Source organism: Cyanistes caeruleus, chromosome 7, assembly GCF_971803275.1.
Source record: "Cyanistes caeruleus chromosome 7, bCyaCae1.hap1.1, whole genome shotgun sequence".
Taxonomy (NCBI): domain Eukaryota; kingdom Metazoa; phylum Chordata; class Aves; order Passeriformes; family Paridae; genus Cyanistes; species Cyanistes caeruleus.
Genome location: NC_141707.1, coordinates 18,080,594 through 18,096,148, shown reverse-complemented (window position 1 = coordinate 18,096,148; position 15,555 = coordinate 18,080,594). Strand labels below are relative to the sequence as shown.

At 39.6% G+C, this 15,555-nt stretch overlaps 1 long non-coding RNA gene across 1 annotated transcript in view; it reads right to left on the bottom strand.

Moving 5' to 3' along the window:
* LOC111931788 (uncharacterized) overlaps positions 1-15,555 on the bottom strand; it is a 79,798-nt gene extending 64,243 nt beyond the window's left edge. Inside the window, exons 1-2 of the long non-coding RNA XR_015289363.1 lie at positions 15,440-15,555; positions 14,482-14,561 (exon numbers count right to left, since the gene is read on the bottom strand). This is a non-coding gene — a long non-coding RNA (uncharacterized LOC111931788). The remainder of the gene's footprint in view (positions 1-14,481; positions 14,562-15,439) is intronic.

The window sequence follows — 15,555 nt, the reverse complement described above, 5'->3', positions numbered from 1 at the left end:
TGAGAGGCTGCCAAGGGCCTCGGAGGGAAGCAGTGTTTGTACAAGAAAATAGACTCGGAAAGAAGCTCCTGGCTCAAAGGGCAAAAAGCACTTTTCATTACTCTGAAGAGAAAAGCAAGATTTAACTAAGAATGAGCCTGTCAGGTGTTTAAGTGGAAAATTTAGATAGGACAAAGACAACAGTAAACTCTTTAATCATCTTAGTGATATCTAGCTTTTTTAACATACCAAAAAGCATCTGTACTTATGTAAATCAAAATGATAATGTAGTGAAGGCAATATACACTTCCACCACACACATTTAATCTTCTGAGAACATGAAAGAGATGTCTTAACTTTGTGTGTAGGTATAAGTTTTGAACATTTTACAAACTTAAGCAACTTGAGTTACATGAATCAGTACATAAAGTACATGAATTAGGTTGCCAATTATTATTTACATACACGCTTGGCTATGAATGCCCATAGAAAAGATATAATAAGCATGAGTGCCATGCAAATTGCTTTGAGCACTAGGCTACTGCTTCACTTCTCTGTAGTCTGTAAGTATCTGAGCAGACCTTTCCTCCCATGTGCATTCACATTTAAACATGAGATTAGTTATATTTAATCAAGGCTGCGTTACTGTTTGCCCCCTGAAAAGATGACAGCAGTATGGAAGGTTTAGTCTAAAAATTTTGCTTTGGTAAGTCAGCCTAAAATTAATACAGTTCCAGTGCAGAAATCCACAGAAGTTAAGATAAAGGCTCCTTTTATAGGCCTGATACCAAGGCAAGTGAAACCAAACCCTGAAAATTACATACACATGCCTCAGTGCAGAAAACCTGAAGAAAAGCTAGTTTTTCTGAATGTAAGGAAAAAAAAAAAATAGTTTCAGTGAGCTTCTAAGTCTTAGAGTAATTTCCAGGAAAGATACCATAGGTGAAGTCCAAAGAGTTCTGAAACCACTAAAAATTAGCATTTCCACTTTATTGTCCACTTCTCTCTAAACACATTTCTTTTGTCCATTTCTTTTAAGTCGAGCCACGTAACTTCCTCTTTCAAAGTACAGCCTTTGCATAGTTAAGAACTTCCCCAGCAGCTCAATCAGAAGCAGTTGTAACCTTCAGAATTTTTCATCTGACCAAAATCTGAAGACTGATGCTAAGTGATAGCTGATGGGTCAGAGCTACCCACTCCAAACCAAGTTAATAACCCTTCTGTAGAGGAGCTAAACTACTTCTATATTGAATTCAACTTGAGAATCTATGAGAACACTAGGAGGCCAGTAAGATGGACATGCAAGTTCTGCACAGGGAAGGATAAGATTTTCCATAGCTGCACCAGTGGGGAAGAAGGGATTCTGCAGTAAGTTAACCATGCACACATGTATAAAGTACACTGCTGCTGAGCTGCAGCATTCAGAGGCCTCACGAAAAAAAAAAAGTATTAACCTCAAGTTAGGCATACAGTTTGTCCCTATCTAGATCTCTGGAGGATGAAACAATGAGCACAGGAAACAAAACTGATCAATGAAGAGATAATAACACATCAATTAATAGGTAGCAAAGACAAGGGGTGAAGGGATATGCAAAAGGGGCAAGAGCACCCGAAATTTCAAAACATTTTTGAAATTTCAGATCAGGGTAAGCATACCTTACCCCTTGAGCAAACTATAAATAAGCACATGTTAGTGGAATCACTGAAAGACGGGCAAGACAAAAAGCACTGTCAAGCATATTTTTCTATGATGTAGATCTCTTGCTTATACTACAAAGGAGGCTGAAACATCTGACTTAAAACAAGGAAGAAGTGGCAAAGACAAGGCTCTAAATGTTCAACTCCAGGTCAATACTACTGAAAATGATTCTTACTTCTACAAACCTAAACCCAAATTAGCAAACAATTTACATTTAAACAGATTTGCTGATATCTAAGCTTATTGCCTGTCAATGCAGTTAGGATGCATGCAACACAAAGATCAGTCTGGTGGTTTATAGCCAGATAAATTTGACCTTACAGCTTCAGCCACTCTGCATACTAAATCTGTAAAAATCATATTATAATCAATATAAAAATAACAATCATAAGAAAAAAGTGTATCCTGAATTATAATAGCATAAGATTATGTAATGGATGAGACAAAATAACTTTCTTTTCATTGCTCAAGTATTAGCTTCTATCTGAAGGACAGGACTATATAGAGGGGTGGTAATGAAATACAGATTGGCAATGAAAAAGCAGCTTTTCAACAGCAGGCTGCCTGCTAATTCCTGTCCCATCTACAGAGATTCTCTTTGGCCTTCTGCAGCCAGCAGGCCAGCTGTGCTGCTCCACTTCTTACTGGATGTATTTCTGTATCAGGAAAATGAAACACTCCCTGGAACAGAAATTGCCCTGGGCCAGCATTGTTCTCTCACAGGCTGCTGGCCAGCCTGAACAGCCAGGTGTAACACAGGACACTGCTGTCACCTTGCTTGTCCACCAAAACAGGCAATGAGCTTCAGCTACACAACTCTATTGCACAACAATCCATTCGGCTACAGAGCACCTCTAGGGAACTTCTGAGGAATGGCAGCCTGTCTAAGCATGTTACCTTGCCATGTGCCTTCATCTTTTTGATAATCATACCAATACTGTCTGGCACATGGATTGCTCTGCCTTGTGCAGACTCATCTTGCAATTACACTCAATGCTGTTTGCTGGGAGGCTGAAAGCTCCAGCTGCAGAGAGGCTGCACAGACCAGCTGCTTGCCAGCAGCAGAAACCTTGGAAAATTAAGTAGGGAATGTAATTAATGATGCCTGTTCTTTTGACCAGAAGAACACTTGGACCCAAGATATGAGGCAGCAATTACTGAAGTGCACTTACAGAACTGTGGAAAGAAACTCTAATATAATAATAAACAACAATATTCTACAAACTGGGTACATGTGATGCATCATTCAAATGATTACTCACACTGATCACAGGCAAACAGAGGCAGAGATATCACACACTCAAGGAAACAGTGCCAACCTGGCAGAAAAAACCCAAAAACATTTCTAATGAGTAAGGAGACTTTTACATCTGGAGATGACTGGGCTTCCCAGGACACTCTACCTTCACAGAAATAATGGCTCTATCTGCATCTCTGTATCCTGGAGATACTAGAATTAGGCAGGTCTTGGCAGGAGCTACTACTTTTATGATGCTTTAAAGATCATTGTCATTATTATCAGATCTGCAAACACTTCTTGGTGCCAATGAGGTCATAAAGTGCCAAGTAATAGAAGTCACAATTTTCACAGCCATAAAATGTTTTAAGACAGAGCAGGCACCAAAAAAAGAAAATTCCCTCTCCTCTACCAGCCAATGGTACAATTGTCTTTCAGGTACCTCAAAGTCTGGAAGGTACATAAGAAATACATCAGTATGAGAAATACATCAGAAACAGGAATTTGAGCGCTCCAGGCAAGATGTGCCACTTATCACCAAAGTCAGGATTACTGTGTTAGAATGAATTATATAATTAAGAGGAGAGAAAACACTTTCTGGATGAGAAATATTAAACTTGGAACTGACAGAAGAGTGCTCAGGATGCTCACCTCAAACTTTGCTTTTCCACTTCAAGAGCTATTCCACTAGAGATTATTTTCCTTTTCTTGTGTCATTCAAGGTGAAAAAGGGCAAGGTATGATTTCTGAGGAAGGTGCTTAAGTTTCTTCGACTTCCTCTTGCAGTTTTGGGTATGATGGCAGCCTCCAAATGTTGGAGGAAAAAAATGAAAACCAGTGGTGGAAGCATTCAAACCTGCTCAGGATCATTATTATGCGTGATGCTTTTCCTAAACTAGGTACAGACTACACCAATCTAAAGGTCTGAGGTACAAAAAAAAAAACATACAAAAAAGTTCACAAAAAAATCTCAAAACTAGTAGGTGAAAACACCTTCCATAAAGCAGTTAACCTAGGCTGAGGCTGTGGATTACTCAAACTCATTGCATGTTTGCAATGGCTTGGCAAGTTCCTGTGCAGTTGGTGGTTTGAGAAGGTTCCTTGCCAGTCCTGGACACAGCCCCGCAGCAGGATGTCTCCACATCTGGCAGTATTTACTATTGCTCTCCTGCCTCTGGCAGGGAAGGGAGGAAGGAATGGGGACTGGCACATTGCCAGGGTTCTTTAGCTGGCCTGAGATACCAAGGGGGAATGGTTTTCCATCTTCTCAGCCATCAGCTCCAGCTAAAAGCTGCACTGAAACAGCTTAATTTGCTGGCTTATCCAAACTCCGTAATACTCTAGATGACATTAGAGATTCATTTAGGCACTATTGCTATCAGTGTTATGTTGATTCCATAAGCACATCACAAACCACACCAAATCATTGCAGTTTCAAAAACCAAAGTTATTCAGAAAGGGAAAAACTCCAAACAAAAACAGCTAAACCCAGAAGATCTTATTTGTTAAGAGTCTGATAAAAAAACCACGACAAAGGAGTGTATAGCTCTATCACCTCAGACTATAGTTTTTCTTGGAGTCCCAGGGTGGAAATATCTTGACTTGTCAATTTTCCAATCTATCTATGCAGAAGTGAAAAAAAAAAAAAAGGTAATTTAAAAAAGATAAAAAGAAACAACAACTCTTTGGGCAGGGGAATAAGGGTGAATAACTTCTAGCTTGCTCAAGGTAAAAGGCTCTCAACTCTAGAGAAAGAGTATTGAGTGACACAATATCCTGGAACAGAGCAATAATAGAGAAAGTGATGATTTACAGTACTTAAAGAGGAAGAGAGGGTGGAAGCAAGACCTAGTCGGCATAGTTTGTCATTTTGCCTTTCTACTTTTCCACACTTGGGCTGATGTCTGAGAAGACATAAAAGAAATTTTTGATCTGCAGTGCTGCAGAGATTTTCAGCAAATCTCCAAACCAATCATAAAAATGGCCACAAATTCAGAGCACACCTGCAAAATATTAAACAATGATCCTTACAAAGGTCCAGTCAATGTACTCAGACCCTGCCTATAAAGTCTCAAGTTGGTAAGATTAAATCAACAGATTTTCAAAGTCAGCATTCATAAAATCTGAGTGTATTTTACAGGTTTTATATCTGATGAGATCACTTCTTGTTTTCCTCTGCTCCAAAGTGCACAAAAATCAGGCCAAATTCCATCCTCATTTAAAGCCAAACTGGTTGGTTTCAGATGGGAGTAAAGCCCAGGTCAGAACTGGCTCTACTCTTGCATTTCCTGAATGAAAAGAGACATGATCTCATCATCTCTATAAGATGAGTCTGCACCTGTCAAACACAAAGCTAGTGTGCACAAAATGAATCACATCCTACATTAATCCTCCTAGAAGTGGCAATGTCCTACTCGTCATAAAAATGGAGGGAAACCCAAGCAGTACAAACAACCTATCACAGTTTTAGGGCAAGGCTTAATTTTGACAAAATTTGCTGATGTTGAAAAAATTCTTTTTGCTCCCAATAAGTACTGGACAGATTCAGTTTGGCCAGAAAATGCTTACCATGATGACTGAGGCATGCAAGAGAGGTGGAGACAAATTTTTTACAAGGGCATGGATCAATAAGACATGGGGTAATGCCTTAAAACTGAAAGAAGTCTGGATTAGATACAAGACTAAATTCTTCACCATGGGTGTGGTGAGGCACTGGAGCAGGTGCCAGTAGAGAAGTGGTGGATGCCCCATTCCTGGGAGAGTTCAAGGTCAGATTGGAGGGGACTGGTCTGGTGAAAAGTATCCCTCCCTCACAGGGGTTGGTTTTGAAACTGGATGGTCTTTAAGGCCACCTCCAACCCAACCATTCTATGCTTCAAACTTGAAAGTTACTTCAATTGCCAAAATTTAATGCACTTTGTACATCAATTTCAAAGTTTTGCAGCAAATAGTGGTTTTTAAGGTTTTATTTCAACATTTTCACAAGGAAGTTTTTCTGCCAAGAAAGAGTCAGATTTAATTCTTCTTTATATACAGAAAGTTAATATTCAAAGTCAAACAAGTCAGTTATTGTAAAAGAGAAACAGTCATAATGAGCAATAACAAATAACCCCTTCAATGAAGGGTTGCAAACTTTAAACAGTTTATTTTTAAAATAAAAAAAATACTAAATCATTTAACACGTGAATCAAAATTAGTATTTAAATTTTAAAAAATCATTTTTTTGCTTAGCCTAGCCCCTTCTTCAACAAGATTAAACTACTTAAATAAGTGCAGATAATTTTTTCTTCAGATAATGCTGAATGAAATTTGTTGTCAGCTACAAGCTAAATTGAATTTATTCCACCTAAAAGGAATGTTGGTCTTGACTACATCCTTTTTTCATATGAAGTGCCATGCACTGCTAGTCTCAGAGCAACACAGACTGGTCATCCTCCCTCCAAAAACATGTATCCATATGTGGAGCTGCAGAAAGGCCACAGCCAAGAGCTGGTCTGAACACACAGGGTTTTCAGGCACATGCAGGGGAAATGAAGGTCTGTACTGCTCTTGGCTCTGCACAGATTAATTCTCACTCTTAACCAGACTACAGATGCACATTAAAGCTTTTGCTGCTGTACCAACAAGCATCAGTATGGAGAGTCATTATGCCTAATTCCAGAGCTCAGCACAGTTATTTGTTAGATACTCTGGGTTAGCCCCATTCTGTTTATTCAATCACACTGTAATAAGTGAGATCCTCTGTACAGTTGACTGGGCATTTATTTTGGACTTACCGTCTCTCATGGATCCAAACAAATAGAGACCAAGTACTGAAACTCCAAATGTACAGTAATTTTTGAAGTATTTATTTTGATGCACAAAATAACTTTTGACTGCAATATCTAAGAAACAGAGTAGGTGATTTCCTAATAGACCAGTTTTGGTATGGCAGCTCCCCATAATCACCTTTTCAGCTTCCAGTAGGAAGCTCCTATTTCTGCCCAGTGAGAAAAATGAGGTGCCTAGGACCTCGCATGCAACCTTGGGGCTAATACTGGCAGGGGTGAGTACTGCTCTTGGTGTCATATTTGATTGGCAAGAACTTCCATAATAGTTTGATCCTGCTTCTTTAATGTAATATCCTACTCGGGGGCAAGCACTACTGATAATATTTCTAGACAGAGCTTAGAAACAGCCTTCGTATTTTGTGGTTTCTTTTCTCAGCTTTGGTCTTTCCACATCCCAATTTCTTCAGCTCCCCAGGGCTTTTCCCCACTTTCACCAACAGGAAACCTTGTAAATAATACAGATGTTCAACTATCCCTACTGCCTCCCTCTGCTCTGACCTTCCTGCAGCACCACGTACAAGGCAGCCAGGTTACAGACCTGTCACTCTACCACACAGCACTGGGAACCACTGTGGTGATGGAAACCAAAAATTCAACTCAGATTTAAAGGCATTTAAGATATGGGAGAACAAATATAGATCTTTCACTTTTTATTTTGCCTGACTTTTCCACCCCAATTCCTCAGACAAATTCCAACAGCATTGACCTATGTCAATAGCTACTTTTACCTTGCACTTGACTGTGTCACCTTCACTGTGGGCTCACAAATTGATCTATGATTCCCTTTTTCTCCTGATAGTTAGACAGTAGCAGATTGTCCACACATCTCAGTTAAGCAGGAAATGCTATAGTTCGACATAAAGGCGGGGGTATCCCCACTGAACACCTTCCCTTTTATCTCTCTCGGGTCTGTGTTTTTCCCTACTATTTTGCCAGGTCCGAATCATCAAGTTTCTCAGTGTGGTGCCCTGTTACAGCTTTATCAGTTAAGGGTACAAATGTATTTTATACACAGGAATCCTCACAAATTTTCTATAACACAAGAGCATTATTCACGCTCCTTTTATTTTTACCCAAAAACCTTTTATTTATACTTTTATACAATACTACACAAACCTGATAAGAACAAAGCCCAATTACTATAACAGGAAAACACACTCAGAACTCCAGAGCAAGGCTGATATGCAGCCTGATAATACACTAATGAGTAAAATTCCTGTAGTCTATTAAATTACTAATGAAGGTGTACAAGACACCTGTAGTATTTCATAAAGAAAAACATTAAAAGGTCCAAATATAGCATTTAAAAAATAAAAAAGCTTATCCTATATTAATTTGTCCACTTTGAATGTGGATAAACAAATTAGCCAAAAATAATCTTTCAATAATGCAAGTTATAAAGCTATATGAAACCAGATAATGGAAATTGGTCAACTTAAATTGGTCAGTGTAAGTATGAGAGATGCAAGAAATGAAGACTGCTGAACATTCAGATGCCACTGCATGCTAAGGGTTATGAAGTCTGCAACTATCATAACTTCTACTCTGAAGATTTTTCTACCCAACAGTGAATATAGTGTTTATTCCTTCCTGTTTGTTAGGTAAACAACTAGCAATGATGGAGCAGAAGTCATTCATGACAAGCCTTAGGAAAAGGCTTGTGATAAACAGCAGCAGTTAAGGCCATTGGAAAACAGCTCTGTATGTAGTGGTGCTCTCTAGCTCCCCACACAGTTTGCTTTCATGGTGCGGTGAAAGTCATCCATCCTAGTAACGGCCATGAGAAAGACAAGCAGTGTTTTTCATCTAAAACTAGGCAGAGCAGCCAGTAGGCAAAAGCATCACAGAACACAAGTAAACTTGTTTTTCCTCTGTGACCTTGGGCATGTCATTTGTCTGACTCTGTTTCTCCTCTGCAAAAGTGGAGATAACCACATAAGAACTCTTTAGAATTCACTAACTCTTGAAGGCTGTCAAGTACTAGACTGAGCAAATAAGCACAAGAGAAGAAGGCTGGCAGCCTGATGCTCTTGGAGCAGGGCCTTTTGCCACAGGACAAGAGGCAATGTTTTTGAGCTGTAAGAGGGCAGATTTAGACTACATATAGAGAAGATATTTTCTACAAGCACAGGAAGACATTGAAACAGACTGGCCAGAAAGGTGATAGAAGCCCCATCCCTGGAAAAATCCAAGATCATACTGGACAAGGCTCCTAGCAGCCTGCTCTAGTTGAAGATATCCCTGCTCATCAAAAGGGTGTTGGACTAAATGACCTTTAATATTATATGGTACTTTAAGCTGTAATTTCACTGTCCTCAGTGTTTTCTCTTCTTGCTTACTCCAAGATAAAAATCTGCTACTGATTCAATCACTAGAACAAGGAACAGGCAGCAGTTTAACACCTTGAGAGCGTTTAAATAAAAACTTCCCAATAAGGAAGCCTTGACTTGGGTCTAGTAACCTCATACTTTGATCTCAACAGGATAAAGAGTGAGGCTGCTACATGCTGGCCTCGACATCAATTCATCCTCCTTTTCAAAAGTCTGCATTTAGGCCTCACTCAAAGATGACATTTGTGCTTTATAATCAGTATTGCTGTTTTGGGCATACCGAATTGAGGTTCCCATGCCTGTCAGTGTTAGATACAGAGATGGTTTGTTAAGACAACAGCTGCAGCCAGAAGAGAGGGCAATGACAGCAGAGCTTGCTTGCCCTGCAGCACATCCCTCTGTTCCCCCACCATTCTCCAGGCTTTGCCATGACTGCCCACGGTACAGCACAGCCCACAATCCCCACAGAAATGGGGCCTCCTGGGCACCCTCTTCCACAAGGCCAATGGGAAATGCTCAGACAAAGCCATTTTGGAGCCACAGCCAAAATCCTCACCTCACTAAAATAGGTGATATAAAAATGGGAATATGCCAGTGACTCCCACAAGGTTAAACTTCACCCTTTGCTGAGATTATGAAGTGTAAACAGCCTTTACCACACTGATATTTGGAGGCTGCAGGAACGTGCCCATATTCATTGTCCTGTGTCACTCAACCTGCATCAATCTGCATTTTTCTTTCAGAACAATTTCCAGAAGCAGGATATTTTAAAATTTTATTTCATGTTGAATTATATTTTTCAATAAACCCTTCCATATAATTTTATCCTTATTATTCATATTATTTCATGACATGGGGTAATGACAACTTTAAATACAACACATTGTACTAAGCCATGTCACAAGCTTTATAAACACAATGACATGTCAGATTACAGCACACAAATATTCTAATTTATAAGGGTAACTACTGGTACTTAGAACTCATGAAACTTCTTTCTTACTAGATCAAAATATTTTCTTTTCCCCTCCATATCAAGGCTTATTGTTATTTTCCAGATCAAACTATTTCTAAACTGAAGAACAGATGCTTTCAATACATTTGAGCTTCTAGTATTAAACTAAAACAGTCTCTTTCAACTATGGGATCTTCCAGGGATTACAATTACTCAGAAATAATGCAAACCCTGTATGTTTTAGCTATATATAAAAGTACATTACATTTCAAACTAAAGTGCTCTGTTAGTCAATTTAAAATTTCAAGCGCCTTCAAATATACTTCAAGAAAAAATCTAATCTAATATTTTTCTGTCTGTAGAAAGAAAACATAATAACTTGTTGCTACTTCTAGCAAAATGTTTCCATGTAAAGCAGCTCCATGTCTGACGTAAGAAATGGAAGAAGTTGAAAGAACCCAGTTTATTAGTAAAGGATATTTTAAATTTTGATTTAATAACTAAGCGGGTAAAAGTTCATAATTTTTCCTTCACCGAAGAAAAGTAGCTAAAAGTTTCAAGTTTCTGTGCAACTCTGCTTTTCCAATTCTTTCAGGTCCTGATTTATTATTATCCAAGAACAAGCTTCCAATACCAGATTTTTTGCCAATAATGCTGCAGCCACAGGAGGAAGGTTTTACAGAGGGAGTTGGCGCAGTGCTGGGGAGAGACCAGGAGTACCTGCTCAGACCAGAGCCATGCTTAGGCCACTAACAAATTTTTCATGACCAAAGGAATTTCAAGAGCAAGCAAGTTACTTACTGGACCTTCATTTTCACTTACTGCAGGCAATCATTTCCTTTTTTATAAGGTAGCTCATCACTCTCAACACCAAATGACATTCTGTAACCAGCTTCCCATCTAAAATATTGGCATAAGATTTTACTGACATTGCTTTCCTGTCATGCAGCTTCAACAGCACTGCCCTGGTGTTCCCAGGAAACCAGCTCCCTTGGGAAAAGGAGTTGAATAGAATAGTAAAGTCCCAGATCCTTTCAGTTCATTTGCTTACCACAGGCTGCAGCTCCATGCAGATTTCTTTTGACTTGCTCCAGCAATACCAAAATGAGGATAAAAAAATTCCTAACTTGCAAACCTAGCTAACTGAAGCCTTACACATCAATTTTGACATAGTGGAAGAGGCCTTGGCCTGGCCTCCTAAGTGCAGAATACCCTTGGTATAGAGTGAAATCACTGCCTAAACAATGAGAAACCATTATGATTTTGTGGACAAAATAATGCATATAGACAGAACTGTGCTGAAGTTGAATTGTACGTCTAAGACCATGGTTTCATCTGGACCTTCTCTCACTATTTGGGATGACCCAGGAAAAGAAAGATCAAAGCAGAGGAGAGAAGGTTGAGCAGCGTGCACAACAGGAAGAAAAAGCAGAACATTTAGAGAAGTAGTGGTTTCAGCCAAAGTTGGAGCAGAACCAGCCCCTCTCTCCAGGCTCAGACACAAGCATTCCCAAACACAGCACCCAACCACAGTCCCAGAGGACAGCCCTGCTGTGGGTCAGCTGGGGAGACACCCTGCAGCTCCCACCGCCCAGCTCCAAGGGACAGCAGCCACACTGCTCCCAAACACTCTATAACCACTCTCACAGTGACCTCCACACAGCTTAGTCTGCAGTAAATCCTCATCAGCATTTACTCTGAGGAATTAAAGGATTACTTCACTAGAACTGCCTGAAATAAATACCCTGAAGACAACTTCTTTAATAGTATACTAAATGAACGAGCCCAGTTTAGTTGGTGCATCCCTAAGAACCGAACAAGATTAAGCAGTGGCCTCCTGTTGCCCTCTCCCAGTTCCCAGCACAGGCCAGAGCAGGCACCAAGCTCCTCCTGCACCCCATCTCAGGTCCTCAGCCAGATCCACCACCTGCCTTTCCACTGGGCCAGCACCAAACCTGTCTCTCCTGCTTTGGAGCACCAAGAACTCCCTTGTGCTTTAGCCAGCAGCAGCCCTAAGAGCCAGACTGCACATGTCTCTCTGTCAGCACACTACAGGGCTGATCCCATAATCCTTTATTGCTGCAAGCAACTCTGCCAAGCTTTCATTTTTAACAGGAGCCAGACAGCCCAGGAGAACTAAGAAGCATGCAGGGAGGCACAGCAAATGTTGGGCTCTTGCAGTCCAACTGCTAAGAACACACAAGTGCACATTAATCTAAGATTCAAGCTCATTTGGATTTTATTTTTTTTATATCCTAACCATTATATGAAATCTGGAAAAGTTCTAAGCATTATTTTTCTTTTAAATGTGGCCTACCTCTGAGTACTTCCAAAACATCAGCTAAAAGTCCAACCAAGCCAATATCTGGACTGTAGATATTCAGCACCATTACATTGTAGATTCCCAAATTCCATAGTTTGTGTCACATTCAAGTGATACCAAAGAGAAGCACAGTGGGGAGATGTTACAGGTTGTTTTTTTTTAAAAAAGAAAAGAGAATCAAGCCACTCTCTCACCTTCTTTGTTATCTGAAATCTATCTGTCCAGAAAAAGAAACCAAGGTGCCCAGTGGAGACACCTCAGCTAGGAATTCATTATTAAAATTCAGTTATTAGTGATCTCCTATCCTTTTAACCAATGTTTTTGCAATTTCATGGAAGAAGTTTCAGACCAGAACACAGTAACTCAGATGACCACTCAATATCAGTCAAATGCCTTGAGGCATTCCTAGATTCTTATAGAACTTGAAGGAGGCAGAAAAGCAATGTCCTTCCCAAGGGGTTTTCTGCATGTTAACCACAGAGAAACATGACCTCATGTTTCCAATCTATTTCTCTCACCTGGAAGGCCAGAAGTTCCATGCTAATGTTTATTCCAGGCCAGGTGTCAGCACAGGTGCACCTAAAGTTAAGATCTCCAAGTTCAAATTAATGCTGCTTAATCTGTCACTAATGGAAGTACACAAACTTCTCAGCTGCTGTAATTCAGCATACGAAGGTTGTGACTTACAGCTTGAGCTGATGCCAGGAACTAAGGAAATACCAGGCTCTCTAGGGATTCCATTTTGGCTCCTTCAGACAACAATCAAGCCCTGTGCCAGCTGTTACTAACAATAACCATCAACCCAGCCACAGCTACATCAACCATCTCCACCAAGACCAGTGATAACACAAGCAGAAACCCGCACTCTCCCCCACTACAAGAGAAGTAATTTCTGGAATTTAAAAAAAAATAAAACCACAGGAACTCTAATAAATTTAGTGGTACTCTCTCATACTTGCACCATAATTACGGTGTCAATATATGCACACAAATATAAATTATTATAATAATTTTGGCTAGTCTGTTTCTTTCGACAATGATCAGGATCTGTGTTATGGAAAAGAACTTTTGGAATACAGGGTAGTACAAACAAAATATTAACAGCAGAACTGCAGACACTTTTTCTGCAGCTACAGTCTTTTTTTGGTATTTATTCTTGGGTTGTTCCTTCAATATAACTTCAAGACAGTACAATACATCAGCATAGTCTTCATATAAATTAAGAGAAAAAATAATTCCCAATCATTTGCAATAGCAGGAGGAAACACTTCATCTCCCTTACTATGTATCCACAGAAGCCACATGGAAGCAAAACTATGAGGAGCCCATTTCACCTACTTTGTTTGCAATTTTGAAACAAGAGGAGTTTTGGCATCTACTGCTAACAGCTCAAGTTCAGAACCATTCACAGTCCCCCTTGAGAAGTATCAGGCAGTAGCTACAAAAATGTTCTGTGGGATCTCAGAGATTTCAGTACGGGTTATGTATCGGTACTTTCATCACTTTTCATGAAGTGTTCTAAGTGTTAATAATGAAATTGGCCAGAGACTATTAAATACCGAGTGAAGTGACAGCGCTGCTATATTATTTCAGTGTTTGCACAGCAATCATTCCGTAGGTTAAGTTATTTTAGGATGAGTGGTGTTTAAATTAAATATAGTCCCCTGTGTTCTTGTTTCATTTAAAGTCTACCACAGACTGCTTGCCTCAACATTGTGCAGAGTCAGTAAGTTTTCCTGAGTCTCATTTGTTTGTTTTGCTTTCACCCCTTAGTATTCTTTTTTCCAGGCAAGACAAGGAATTTTTGAGAGTCCTGCTACAATGTTTCACAGGCTTTCATAGCACAAACCACCACAGAGCATGAATTATGGCAGTAGCCAGGCTTAAATAATTTAATCCAAACAGTGCACACAAACTCTGCATACCATCTTAGCCAATCTAAGCTTCCAACTTTTTCTACAAAAATCAATGCCACATTGGGCCAAAGTGAACAAGGACAGAAAATCCCAGGTCTGTTCTATCCAGGTCTTTTTCTATATGTGCAGATAACAGAGATACTGTATTTAAGTCAGAAAGAACAGCTTCCATCTTTGCTATGTTGTTAATATGGCTGTAGACGAGTACTTACCTACCCAAGAGCATTTTTCAGAGGCATATTATCTCCTTCAGACAATTTATAGCATTAATGAGATTTAACTAATAGTTTTCCTGAAAAGTAAGCACATTGCAGTAACTGTAATCCACCTATTTCTCAACAGGGAAATATTTCAAGTTATAGTTTATACTCCACCTTCCCCAGTGGGTTGAAAACCCATAACAAACATTAGCATTGTATCCATTATTAATACTTACTGAAGCACATTTTAATAAACACCACATACATATGCATATAAGTACATACTCTACATCAGCCTTTGAATGCTCATGGCAAGGTATTTCCCAGAGCAAATATTGCTCCTGCTATGGCACCAAGTACATTTACTGTTAGCTGAGGAACAATCCAATTTGAAGGAGTAGAAAGAGTAAAGAGACCAGCACTGTGAGGCTGCAGAACAAAGATAGAAATAAAGCATTAAGTTAAATGGAGGTCTAAAGGATGGTCTCTTCCCAAAGACCCTGCTTAAGAACAAGCACAGCCCACAGAGGGTGAGAAGGTTACATCCAGTCACAGCCCTTATTTCAATTTCAACATGAAATAACTACTGGGGCTGGGGTGGATGAGGGAGGGAGAAGAAACGGGACACCCCAACAATAATTTTCATTACCATAAGAGATATAACAAGACTAGATCTAATGGAAACAGTAAAAAGAAAAAAATATCTCTAACATCTGAAGATACTCCAGCAGCACAGGGACCAGTGGATTCAACTCAGCAAAATTCAAGCTAGTCAAACCCCAGTACCAGTAGTTTTCCAGAAACAGGACAGACCACAACCTAAAGAACCTGACCCGCACCCAGCACTACATCTCCGTATCTTTAGAGCCATAAATATAAATTAATAAATTTTAAAAAACAATTAAAAAAATTAAAACCAAGCACTTCAAAAAACATTTGCATAGGAAACAGCTGTAGTAGCTTAACTCACTTCAGCTCCATTCTGTAGAAAGGATCCTACCCAAAACTGAAGAGAGCCCCATACTGAGAACAGCTCCTATGCTGCAGTGAAATCCCCACCTTACTCCAGGCATAGGGAAAAGCCCC